The sequence below is a fragment of the Alnus glutinosa genome, chromosome 4 (genome assembly GCF_958979055.1).
Source record: "Alnus glutinosa chromosome 4, dhAlnGlut1.1, whole genome shotgun sequence".
NCBI classification, from domain to species: domain Eukaryota; kingdom Viridiplantae; phylum Streptophyta; class Magnoliopsida; order Fagales; family Betulaceae; genus Alnus; species Alnus glutinosa.
In genome coordinates, this window is record NC_084889.1 from 27,677,155 (window position 1) to 27,687,281 (window position 10,127).

At 35.2% G+C, this 10,127-nt stretch overlaps 1 pseudogene; it reads right to left on the reverse strand.

Annotated features, from left to right (window-relative positions):
- Nucleotides 1-6,557: 6,557 nt before the first annotated feature.
- LOC133866259 (uncharacterized) lies at nt 6,558-9,060 on the reverse strand (annotated as a pseudogene).
- Nucleotides 9,061-10,127: the final 1,067 nt, after the last annotated feature.

Here is a 10,127-nt window from a genome sequence, read left to right on the forward strand (position 1 = left end):
CTGTTTTTTATTATTTTTTTTAAATAATAATTTTTTTTTTTTTTTAAAAAAAATTGTTCTTTTTCGTTTTTTTAATTTAATAAAAACTGTTTTTTTTTCATTTGTTTTATTTTTAAAAAAATAAATAAATAAATTTCAGTTATTATTTTTTTTTTCGTTTTTTTTTTCTTTAAAAAAAATGTTCTTTTTCGTTTTTTAATTTAATAAAAATTGGTTTTTTTTTTTCATTTGTTTTATTTTTTAAAAAATAAATAAATTTCAGTTATTTTTTGTTTTTTCGTTTTTTTTCTTTAAAAAAATTTGTTATTTTTCGTTTTTTAATTTAATAAAAACTGGCTTTTCTTTTTTGTTTTTTTTTTTTTAAAAAAAAATCAGTTATTTTTTGTTTACTTTTTAAAAAAAATTAAAAAATTAGTTCTTTTTTAAAAAAAATTTTTCGTTTTTTATTTAATTTTTTAAAGTTTTTTAGTTTTATTTTTAATTTTTTTGAATTTATGAGGATATTTTTGTCTTATTAAAAAAAAATTAGGGACATTTTTGTCTTTTTGTTGGTCTTAGGGGGGACATTGACATTTTCTGGTAGTTTAAGGGGGGAGATTGACACAATTGGTAGTTTATGAGGTACATTGACAATTGAGTGGTAGTTTGAGGGGGTTATGTGTACTTTTCCCAAATTATAAAGACAGAGTGAACTTGTTTTTTGAAATTTTGTTTTGATCGTTTAGAAAACGAGACAAAATTAGAAAAAGTTGGATAAAATTTTAGTAGAATTTGAATTTTAAAAACAACCCAAATATGTTTTTGAAAAATAATAAAATATAATAAGGGGAAAGTACACTTTACCCCCCCGATGTATCCACTCATTGGCAATTTGACACCCAATGTTTAAAAATTGGTAGATGACCCCCCTAATATAACCAGCTTTGGCACTTAAAACCTTCCGTCCACTTAATTTGTCAAAAGTGACGGAAAAGAAGTCACATGATACGCACATGACCTTTTAAAGCCTAACTTTTCAAAATCACCCCTGCTTCTATTCAAAACACACCGTTTCATTTAATAGTCAATACACACCGTTTCAACAAGCCCTGTATCCTTCACCTCCAATGGCCACATTGGCCAGAACACAGTGAAAAACAAATCGACTTAAGGTACTTTTGTCTTCTATCAGGACCACCTGCATGCGAACTCCATCTTTTTATGTAACTTAGTTTGCAAACACTTGTTGTTTATGATTTCTTTTCGTATTTTATCTTTTAATAGAGAGAAACTATATATAGGGACGATCATAGTTAAGAGAGTGAGAGAGAAGCAATTAAGTAGAAAAAGAAACAAGAAATCGACACACTACCTACGTACATCCTTATTATTTAGACGTGCACACAAAACCAAAACATGCAAACGACTGCATCCTTATTATTTATGTTCGGACTTTTATTTACTTTATTTATATATTCAGGTGAAGCCTTCCATATTTAAGAGCAATTATATATAGAGGGATGGTCACAGTAATAACCAATTAAAACTGAGAGAAGTAGAAAAAATATATATAACGTGAGAAATAAACTACAAATATTTTATTACGTGGTCCTCGTCATATTATATATACATGACAACAAGAATCATTGACGTTCTTCACATAGCTGCTGAATCTTTGGTCACCGGCGTTGGCGTTCTTGTTGTAGGCCAAGAACGTGTGGGCATGGCCATTGGAATCGTCAGAGTAGAAAGTGAACCAGAGGTTAGGGACATTCATGTCGTCAGCGTGGAGGCGCAGAACTCCGGCAAGTGTGAGTGAGGACAGATCATTCTGCGCCGCAAGCTTGACGAAAGCCGCCGAGTCCACCATACTCAAAGGGGACGCCTTACAGTGAAACACAGTAGTGAGACTTGGCAACTACAAATAATCACACACACACACACACACACACACACATATATATAATTGGCCAAGTTGTATCAAGTACAAATTAACAAGTTTCTCAACACTCTGACACCAGAAGAAATGAGCAAAGAAACAAAGAAATGTAAAAAAGATGTTGTCACAGCAAATTAAATGCAACAAACCAACTAGGTTACATGGAGTGTCAGGGGTTGCTGGGTTACAGTAAAAGTCGTGTGGTATTTTTCTTAGGCATGAATGTTGTTTTGGGGACGGACGTGGATATGAAGGTTGACGTGGTGGTTTTGGTTAGGCCTCGCACCATAGTCTGCTGCGGGTAGTGTTGCTCGAGCTAGGGATGGTGTCCACAAAATGCCGCGGTTTTGGTTATCTCCTTTTCTTTATTGCAACTTATTATTATCTGCAAAAGAGATAATCACTACTTTACATATCTTTTTCTCCCATAATGGCAATTATGGAAAGGTAGAATTGGCTGACAGTTATGGAAAGAGTGGGTAGTTAGAAGCTGAGAAATGGTCATATGTTCAGCATCCAAGCATACTCTTTTCATTTCAAAAGAAAATAATAGCACTGAGAATATTGCAACAACTAATGGAAAAGAAAGATGAGGCTAACGGAGTAGTAGTAAGAAGCAGTGAGAAAATTAGTAGAGAGAAAGAAGGAAAAGGGAAGGATAACCACCACCCACTTCCTCTAATGGCCTTAAATCACGTATCAAGACTACAAAATTGTGAAAGAGTCCATAAATTTCTACACCAAAGTTCTGTGGTTTGTTTTAATATAGAGCTAGAAAACCCTCTGTTCTCCCCTGTTTTATAGTGTGCGAACAGAGGATGCGTTTTAACAAGGAATGGGTTATGGGAACACAATGTCCAATGCTGGATAGATTGCAAAACAAGATCTTTTGAGAAAAAAACATATAACTGATCGATGATTTCTTCGATGCCCAGATAAGTATAGCTCTTGTGTTATTGGATGCTAAGCTTGAAGCAGGGCGGCCCACATCCAGAAAAGGAGCCATGAGGTTCCATTTTGATCTCAATTTTGTGAGTGAAAATTGGCGAATAATCCAATGCATTCCATACGAGGGCAACAAAACCATCTACGACGTTCTTATAAATCAACGTGTTGAGGTTGGCACTCTGGTTAGTATTGTAGCAAGAGATGGGAAAACCCAAATGGTGAAAAGAGAGGAAGAGCAGCAACCTTGCGAGAAACGATAGCTTCATCTTCTCGCTGTTGCTGCTTGCAAAATGACTTGGGTCTGTGAGGGACATGGGCTTTTGATGTTTTCTATAGGCCAAGGGCTTTTGGGTTAGCCTTGCCTTGCACCATGATGGTGTTCTGAGAGAGAGCGAGAGAGAGAAATGGAGTTGCAAGAGAGAGAAATAGATTTTTAATTTAAATGGTGCTTATTAACCAAACTCTCCGTTTTGAAGAAGGGATAATTTTGGAACTTTAGCTTTTAAGTGGCCACGTGCAACACATGTAACCTCTTTTCTGTCTCTTTGGACGGATTAAGTAGACAAAAGGTTTTAAGTGTCAAAGTTGGCTATATTAGGGGGGTCATCTACCATTTTTTAAACATTGAACGTCAAATTGCCAATAAGTGGATACATCAGGAGGGGTAAAGTGTACTTTGCCCATATAATAAAAAAATAATTGTTACCCAAACATGCCCTAAACCATTACATCACGAATTACAATCACAATGTACAAGTCACTACAACATAAAGAGAGATTTACTAATATCAAGTCAGTGCCATACCAAACAGTAACTCGAAGGAGTCTCTTCGATGACTACTTAGCTCGCACACAATCTATTGCACACGACACCTAAACCTGCAACAAAAACATCTACACAATCGGGATGTTAGTCACGTTCGCATAAGTTTTCGTAATGCGCTGAGATTTCTCTCTTTCTACCATGCGCTTACAGTAACAACTACCATTGGTATAATACTTCATTTTAAAATATTTCGTAACTGATAAGATAAACGCTGGTGTTTTATAAACATGTGAAATCATACTACGCTATTGTAAACATATATACGCGTTCCAATCTCCCGCTTGGAAGCATAAATATATAAACTCATCTATAACATACTATATATACATATATATCATGTGGCTCAACTATACTTGTATACAAACTTTTCAAACCTCAAACTTTTGGAAAATACACAAGTATACAAATATATCTAAGCAAGAAACAAATGACATCATAACTCAATTATACTCATATACAAGCATTTTAAACATTTGTGAAATACAAGTATTTAAGTACACCTAAGCATGACGCCACATAAACCATTATATGCAACCCAGCTGCAATAATATACATATGTTCTGTTCCATTTAACTCGTAGGCATATTTATACATCTAGCATGAAATACCACATAAATCATTATATGCAATCTAGCTGTAACGGTATACATATGTTTTATTCTATTTAAACTCATATACTACATACTAATACATCTAGCATGAAATCTATCATAAAACATGTCACACATCATCATCATGTCATGCTTGCATTTAATTCATTTTCATCATTTCATACTGCCTTTGGGACTTGAACCCATACGGTCTTACACTTGCTCTGCCGATGGGACTTTTTTTTTTTTTTTTTTGAAGTTAAAGATCTCTTTCAATAGATCGAATCGAGACCAAATTGGTCTAATGTCCAGGGTTACAAAGAATCCCTAATAAACTAAGTGAAAGGCACAGGGTTAGAGTATTCTCCACCCAGGCAACATCAGACTTAGACCACCATAACAAACCACAACTGCTACAAAATAACCTAGATAACAGCAGATGCCTCCACATATACATAAGCCTCTACAAGATCAAGGAGAGGTCACGCAAACTGTGCTATACACTAGCTTTTACAGACCAGGTTTGATTAAAATACAGAGCAACTGCCTTACAAAACAACAAACACAACAGGGAACAAACGACAAATCCGGAACAAAACTCGGCCATGCCATCAGACCAACCAGAAGAAACCGAACCAACACCCGGCAAACACGCCCCCACGAGCTCGCCTAAAAAGACCCATGTACACAAAGAAAAGCCTTTCTTGCAGGGGAACGGTTCCCCCTAGAAGATAACCGTCACTCTAGCCAACGATCCAAACCTGCAAGACCATCGAAGAAACAAACAGGGGCATCAACAGACAAAACTGCCGGAAGTGGAGAAAACGCTAGATCCAGCACCGATGTCCACCAATCAAACTGGAAATCCAATATGTAAAGCCCTTCCCGTTAACAAAGCCCCCAAAGCACGCCCGAAAAAATGCCCTGTACACAAAAGGCCCATTTAATAAGAAAACGATAAATTAAAGAAGGAAAACCATCCCCCGAACCACCAATCCGTCGCCGGCGAGTCTAATTAGACCAAACAGGGCAACCTTCAGACAGTGCCGCTGATGTGGAAAAACTCTAGAACTCAGACCCAAAATCAGCACCGGTGGTCACGAAGCAAGTCCCCAACGACCGCCGTTAACCCCAACAAACCAACACTACAACATCCTTCTCAGACCAAATAAGGCCGAGAAAAACAAACCATTTCTCCTCTAGGGTGCCGATGACGCCCAAAGAGAGAAAACTTTTATTGGGAAAAACAAAACCTAAACAAACAAACGGAGGAGGAGGGAAGCGTAGGGCTTCCCTCCTCCAAAGCACGCTCCACAAAGACGATTTTCTCAGAGGCCGAAGAATCACGAAATCGCCAGAGCAGTTTTTTTACAGTTTTTCTCACTGCTGTTTAATGAGGGTAGTAATTCTGCCGATGGGACTTGAACCCATGGTCTTACATTCAACGTTCATAATTTCATTCATGCTCATGCTCATGCTTTCACACATTTATGCATCAATTAACATCATATAATTTGCATGTCATTTTCTAACTCATCATAAAAGCTCATAAAAAACATATTTCATTTCTTATTTTCATAAACATACTTTGAAACCCATAAATCATCATTAAATCATATCTCAATTCTCATTTACATAAACATACTTTATAGCTCATAAACCATCAGAAAATCATATCTCAACATAATTCAAAGTATTGGAAACATTCTCAAACATATATCATTACAAATATTATCGGCTCAAATTTATAACAAATATAGCATTTTGTAATATCATAAAACCCCAAACCTTAGTATCTTTTCTCAGTGAGTTAAATACTCACCTATTCTTGTTTTGTTGCAATGGACCCCCAACTTGAACAATGACTGAATTAAAACATCACTAACCATGCACTCGGACACAAACACCTAACATAGACAATACAATAAAACTCAAATACCCCCCCTGAGTATTGATGTTTCCTATCACAACTTATAGTAAAACACATATGTAAAACTAAGGTTAATACCAAAACTCACAATTAACCATTCACATAAGAGGTTCTAGGGTATATAATAAAAACCTCCAATATATACTACTCTAAACAGTGGCGGACCCAGATAACTGACATTGCAGGGGCCAATAAATATAATTTAAAATAGAAATTGAATAATTTGTCACACAATATGTATCACAAAAGTACATTATAAAAATTCATTATAATCTGTGCCAAAATTAATATATTAGCAACAAAAACATGTTGGCACTAGTACAAAAAGACAGAAATATAAAGTGTTCAAAAACCTAGTTTACGTCCTTTTAGAGAAACAAAATCATCAAGTATCGAATCTAAATTGAAGCTCTCAGCAATTTCCCTTTCAATATACACAACTAAACTATTTGCAAGAAATTCATCTTCCATTTTGTTGCGAAGTCTTGTTTTAACAATTTTTCATAGCTGAGAATGCTCGTTCGGTAGTCGCTGTAGACACTGGAAGAGTCAAAACAAGACGAATCAATCTATCAATAAGATAGTATGTCTTTGATTTTCCTGTCTCTACCAATCCTTGACATAATTCTGCAACAGAAGACAAATTTTGCAACTTCAAATCATTATGCACATCAAGCTCAAAATACTTCAACTGGAATCCCAAATTAATTTTCTCCTGCTCAGAAAAATCAAGAGGATAATACACCTCTGCAAGACTACATATATCATCAATTTTAAATGATTTATAACCATCATTTGGATCCAAAGGTGAGCTAAGTGTCAAAAGTCTGACTGCCCTTTCACCAAACCTACAATTAAGCTCTTGCAGTTGAAAGTCTATAGCAGAATTGAATATGTCAAAATGATAATGATGCTCCACTGTAATGTGATTCCGTTGATTACGACCTCGACCTTCAATATAACGAGCACTCAAGTCTGGGATGTCAATTTCAAATTTCTTGGAGAAAGAGACAACGCTCTCAAGCAATTTCTCCCAATCATCATCTCTCAGCTTCTGGATAAGCTTTTTTGCAGTAGAAACTGAATTAATAGCATTCAAAATGTCTTGAGATTTTTGCTGCAAAGCTTGACAAAGAATATCAGTGATACCCATAATTTCCTTCATCAAATGTAAAATAAAAATGAATTCGAAGGATGTAATCATTTTATAAGCAGCATTAGCATCTCCCCGTTGAGAGTAATTAGCTCATTCTCTTCTAATTATTTCAAGCACTGAACAAGTAGCATCAAACATACTTATTAGGCTGCAAATAGAATTATAATGAGAACCCCAACGAGTATCACCAGCTCGTTTCAAAGTGCCAATTTGGTTAGCTCCTTTTCCAGTTTCAAGATCACCAATAGCTCGCATATGTACAATTTTTTCTGCTTGAGCAGCTTGTAGTTGATCGTGACGTTTACATGAAGCACCAACCATATTGATAATGAAATTCAAATTTGTGAAGAACTCATGAACAGAAACCACTTCTCTAGATGCAACAACTAATGCTAATTGCAATCGGTGAGCAAAACAATGAACATAGTATGCATAAGGACAATCATTAATAAATAATGCCTGCAATCCTTTCCATTCACCACGCATATTGCTAGCACCATCATATCCTTGTCCACGAATATTTTGAATGTCAAGTCCATGATGAGAAAGAACATCAGATATTTTATTCTTGAGAGTCAATGCCGATGTATCTTTAACATGAACAAGATCAAAGAAGCGTTCTTGTATAAAACCATATTTGTCAACAAATCTCAAAACAATAGCCATTTGTTCTCTTTTAGACTCATCTCGTGCTTCATCAACAATAATACAAAATTTAGAGTCTCCAATATCTTCACGAATTTTATCTCGCACTTTACTTGCCATGACTTGCAAAATCTCCTTTTGAATTCTATTAGAAGTATACTTTGCAGATTTAGGAGCATTTTCCAAAACAACTGTTGCAACTTTTTCATTATATGATGCCAAAATTTTAATCATCTCAAGAAAATTACCCCGATTTTTTGAATCAAGAGTCTCATCATGACCTCTAAAAGCACATCCTCGAAATGCAAGCCACCGAACAACATCAATAGAAGTTTTTACACGTAATCGATTATTTTGAATTTGTTCAGTACTTTGTACATTCAATAATTTATCGATATGCTGTGATTGTTGTTTTAAATCCTCACAAGATTTCACAGCATTATTATGGGGTGAACAAGGATCCTCTCCAATATGAGTCAAAAAGGCACATTTCTTTCCATCGTGAACCTTTTTCCAATTTCTAAATCCCTTGGTGATAAATACATCCCATCCATGACGTCCAACTGGTTTCATTGTAAAAAGATAACATGGTAGACAATATGCGGCATCCGTAGTAGGAGAATACTCAAGCCAAGATGAAAATTGTGTAAACCATGAAGCTTGAAAACGACGGGGATGATTTTCAGGTCCAGAAAATGGATAGTCTCGACGCAAAATTTGATATGGACGTGCTTTCAAATAAGCCATTCTTATTTCATCACGTCGATTGACTGGATAGTCCCACATCGGAGGACGTTTTCCTGGATCCCGTTCTATAGAAAAACCATCAACTTCGTTAACATTAAGCGTGGAGGATTTAAAAGGAATCTCTTGAGCTTCCACAATTAGAGATTCATAAGGATGTTTTTCAACTTCAATCCTTTGAGATTTAAGAGGACGTTCTTTGAGATTTGAAGTTTCAGCATTAAAATTCAATGGTGGATTACTTTCTGGAACATCAACTTCTTTTCTTTTGAAGAATGACTCGATAGTTTTAAACTTTGACATGCTTGATGAACCTAAATTTTCCAAATTAAATTACAATCCCATAAGATACAATCAAACTATCAAACAAAACAAAACAAAAAAAAAATTATCAGAGTCTAATAAGTAACAATCATACAAACTAAAAAAAAAAAGCCAAAAAAAACAAGAGTCTATATAACACTAAACTAAAAATAATAATATGAAAAACTAAAAACTTCAAAACTAACATCATTGATAATTTCATATATAATCCAAAATCAAAAAATATTCTGAAAATTTGAATAGAGAAATTACTTTGTAGACAAAAGTCACAAGATCAGCACAAGTATAATAGAGAAGCAATGCCCAAAAATAATGAAAAATCTCTTGTCCTCTTCCTTTTTATGCTCTTCAAGACTTCAACACCTACAAATCAGTCAAACCTCAAAACTAACCTTTTTTTTTTAAAAAGAGAAAAGTTTTTCATACTCATTGAACACTAAAAAAAAATACCTCAAAAAAATGTTAAACTTCCACACTTTAAAGTTTCTAAGTTTCACACTTTCACTTCAGCTTCTTTTTCCACCACAGGTCCACAGCCACAAAACTCACGGTACTCACCTGGCAGTCACTAGCAATGGCGCAGTGCAGGCTTTTTTTTTTTTTCGTTCGTTCGTTCTTTTTTTTTTTTGGTTTTTCGTTCGTTCTTTAGTTCTTTGTTTAAGAGCTTTTACAGATTTTTTTCCTTTTTTTTTTTTTTTTTTTTTCTCTTCTATCATTTCATTTCTTGAGCCGTGCGTGCTTGAGGTGCTGCAGGGCAGCAGGTCTGCAAGTGAGATGGGCTGTGCGTGCTTGATGTGCTGCAGGGCAGAATCGTGAGATGGGCTGTGGACTGATGAAGCGACTGATGGAGTGTAACTGTGTAAGCAATGAACTGATTCCAGATTGAAAAAACCATGTTGTGGGCCCCTTTAAAAAAAAAAAAAAAATCTATTGGATTGTAATGATGATTATGGTGGGGCCAAGTTTGAATTAACCTTAGAACTTAGTATAGTAAATTTTTTTTTTTTTTTTCTCAGGAGCCAGCAGGGGCCACGGCCCCTGCTGGC